Source organism: Choloepus didactylus, assembly GCF_015220235.1.
Source record: "Choloepus didactylus isolate mChoDid1 chromosome 26 unlocalized genomic scaffold, mChoDid1.pri SUPER_26_unloc1, whole genome shotgun sequence".
NCBI classification, from domain to species: domain Eukaryota; kingdom Metazoa; phylum Chordata; class Mammalia; order Pilosa; family Megalonychidae; genus Choloepus; species Choloepus didactylus.
In genome coordinates this window covers 3,735,517-3,739,787 of record NW_023637614.1, presented here as the reverse complement: position 1 = coordinate 3,739,787, position 4,271 = coordinate 3,735,517, and positions in this window count along the sequence as shown.

The following is a 4,271-nucleotide window of genomic DNA, read 5'->3' as shown; positions in this document are numbered from 1 at the left end:
CTGTTAAGGATAATACCCATCTAGAATAGGGTGGGTCACAACTCAATTGTTACAACCTAATAAAAATGTTCTACTCTCAATAGGTCTTCCCCTGCATGAATGGATTAAAAGAACACTGCATTTTCTGAGGAATTTACAGTTTTTAACCATTACCACATAAAAAACCTAAGGTTAATTGGTTGAAGTACAGCCCCTCAGTGTAGTAATATTTAATGTTAATGGATTAAACTCCCCAAGCAAGACAGAGATTGGCAGAATGGAGAAAAAGAAGTATTATCCATCAGTATGCTGTCAATGAGAGACTCAACTTAGACGCAAGGAATAAAAGGTTGAATGGAAATGCTGTAAGAATATATAATGTGCCAATAATAACCATAAAAGCCAGGGTATCTCTCCTAATATTGGAAAAAAATATACATTAATTGGAAAAGTTTTATAAGAAGGACATTATATATTAATAAAAGGGAAAATATACCAACTGGATATAACAATCAGGAATATGTATGAACATAAACCAGGGTGCTCCAAAATAGACCAGTCACTGGCAAAACTAATGGGAGAAATAGGCATCTCTACAATAATACATGTGGAACCCAACACATCACTCTCATCGATAGACATACACCTAGACAAAGGATCAAGAAACAAAACTTGAATAGTATGATAAATGAACTATACCTTAGAGATATTTACAGAACACTGCACCTGAAAACAGCAGGATATACATTCCTCTCAATTACAAATGGATCAATCCCCATGATAGGTCACATGTTGGGTCAAAAAAGAAAAAAAAAACAGACTGACATTAAAAGATAGAAGTTATACAAAGCACTTTCTCTGATCATAGTGAATGAAACTGGAAATCAGTAACAGGCAGATATCTGGAAAATTCACAAAGATATGGATATTAAACAACATACTCAGTGGAAAAAAAAGAGAAAATTGCAAGAGCAATCAGTAAATAATCAGGACAAATGAAAATGATGACAGGACATATCAAAATTTATGGGATGTAGTGAAGGCTGTGCTAATAGGGAAATGTATTGCCTTAAATACCTACATTAAGGAAAACAGAGATAACATCAAAGCCTTAACTGCAGACCTGAAGAAACTAGGAAAAGAAAAAAAAAAACAATTGCAAGCAAGGAGGAAAGAAATTAAAATCATAGAATAAATTAAATTGAGAGAAAAAAATCAAGAGAGAATCAAAGCCAAAAGCTGGTTCTTTGAGAAAAATCAATAAAACAGACAAACTTAGCTAGACTGAAAGGAAAAAAAGACAATATGCAAATAAATAAAATCAGAAATGAGACAGGAGACAGTAACACTGACCCCATAGGAAAAAAAACTAAGAGGATTGTGCCAGTTTGGATGTATTATGTCCCCCAAAATGCCATACTCTTTGATGCAATCTTTTGGGGGCACATGTGTTAATGCTGATTAGGTAGGAACCTATTGGTTCAGTGTTTTCATGGAGATATGACTCAATCAACTGTGGGTGAGAACTTTCATTGTATTATTTCCATGGATGTGTGGCACTGCCCATTCAGCATGGTTCTCAATGAAATCATTGGAGCCTTGTAAAGGCTGAGACAGAAGGACCCCAGAGCAGCTGCAGCCATGAGGGAAACTTTGAAGAACACATAGGAGCTAAGACAGGACAAAATGCCCTGAGAACATTTTGGAGAGCAGTTAAGAGTGACATTTTAGACAGAACTGCAGCCTAGAGGGGAACATCCTGGAAGGAAGCCATTTTGATACCAGGACTCCAGAGCAGATGCCTGAGTGTGGGGCAAGATGGTGGAGTGGTGAAGTGTAGGTTTGAGTTACTACCCTGGGGTGGTAGGTAGAAAGCCAGGAACTTTGTAGACCAGACACTGGAGAGCAATTTGACTCTGGGCATACTTCATACAACACTCACAAGCACATGGAACAGCTGAGGTCAGTGAAATATAAAAGTTCTTACAACGAGGGGACCTATGCCCCTCCCTGCCAGTCTGAGTCCTGTGGGAGGAGGGGCCACCAGTGCTGGGAATGAGGAGGGAGAAATGAAGTTATGGCTCTTATTGGAAACTGGGATGGATGGCTGATCCAAGTTCTAAACATGGATAGACTGAGACCAGACACCAGAGAATCTGGGAGCAGTCAGCCTGGTAGAGAGGAGATAGGGCTAGGAAAACAGCAAAAAAAACCAAAAAAACAAAAAACAACAACAAAAAAAAAAAACACCCAAGAATAAAAACAGAGACTTTTTGAGTTCTTGTGAACATAAAATGGAGAAGGGCAAGGCTCAAAGAGAGTCAGGCTCATATGCAAATCCAGTTTCCTTGTCTCTAGAGCCAGTCTCTCTGCTTTCTTGATTGTTCCTTAATGGCCCTAACCTCCTTGTCTCTTAGCATTTCAACAGCCCATTATATCTGCAAGGAAGGCCCTTCTTTGTTTTAAATCTTTTTCCTGTTATCTAAAACAATTAAGAAGCCCCTTACAAAAGCCTCAAAGACTTGCAATTTGGTCCCAGACAAAAGCAGAGCTAAGAGAGCTCTGAGACACAAAGCAATAAGTCCAGTGGCTGAGAAAATTCACTAAACATCACAACTTCCCAAGAAAAGGGGGGCATCCCCTTACAATCATCTTCCTGGTTGGCTGGGAACACTCCTGCCCAGCACCAGCACCACCGCCCAGAGCTGCCCCAAACAACTCAGTGTGACAGGAAGTGTTTCCAACAGCAAACATGCACACCACAATATTGGGCATGGACAATAGCCTTTCCCACACCCTCAGCTAATTGTTCTGGAGCTGGGAAGGCAGAGCTGTGTGAAAAGGGGAAAATTTACATGCACCATTCAGCCATCATTTCATGAGACTGGGAACACCCCTATAAAACCCTGCAGCCCAGAACATCCCTTGAGGGACAGCACTCACTTGTGCCATAACAGAGTTGTCCCTCAGCAGAGGACATAGGATTGCATGGCTTGGAAGAGGAACCCACTTGCAAGTCCCAGGGACCATACACCAATACCAAGGACTTGTGGGTCAGTGGCAGAGAAAAACTGTGGCAAGACTGAGCTGAAGGATTAGATGACTGCAACAGCTTTAAATATCCAGAGCATATACCAGCCACATGCTTCCCAAGCTAACAAGAGGTTTTCCGGATGCCACTGCAATCTCACAGTGTAGGTACCCAATTTTTGGACACTTTATGGCCTTAAGACTGTAACTGTGTAACCAAATAAACCCTCTTTCATGAAAGCAAAATGATTTCTGGCATTTTCCATAATGGCAGCATTAGCAAACCAGAACAGTGATACTATGTACAATTGTATGCCAATAAATTCAACAACTAAGATGAAATGGAAAATTTCCTAAAACACATGAAAAACATATTGACTCTAAAGAAATAGAAGACCTCAAACCAATCACAAGAGATTGAATCAGTCATCAAAAAAACTGCCCTAAAAAATCCAGACCAAGATGGTTTCACAGGAAAATTTCTACCAATTATTCTAATAAAAAATTAGTACCAATTTTGCTGAAATTCCTCCAAACTATTGGAAAGGGAACTCTCTCTAGCTCATTTAATGAAGCCAATCCACCCTAGTAATGGGCCACATAAAATTACCATAAGAAAAGAACATTATAGACTAATTCCTCTAATGAATGTTAATGCAAAAATATTCAAAATTGTAATGCAAATCCAAAAGTATATTAATTATATACCATGATAAGTGTGATTTATCCCTGGTATACAGAGTTGGTTCAACATAAGAAAATTGATGTAATATAAAACATTAACAAAATGAAGGAAGAAACACACATGATTATATCAATGCAGAAAAGGTATTTGAAAAATTACAGCAACATTTCTTGATAAAAATTCTCAAAACACTAGCACTAGGAATAGAAGGAAAATTCAGCATGATAAAGGGCATATTTGAAAAGCCTGCAGATCTTCAACATCCCACTTAATGTTGAAAGAAGACTGAATGCTTTACCTCTGATAGCAGGAAAAAGACAAAGATGTCCACTGTTACCACTATTATTAAACATTGTACTGGAATTCTATCCAGAGAAATTTAGGCAAGGGAAAGAAAAAAAAAAAAAGACAGCCAAATGGGTAAAGAAGTAAAATTCACTATTTTCAGATGACATAATCCTTTTTTGGTAATCCCCCCTCTAATAGAGATAATAAATGAGTTCAGCAAAGTGGTGAGATACAGTTTCAATACACCAAAATCAGTCATGTTTCTATACAATAGTCATGAACAATCTGA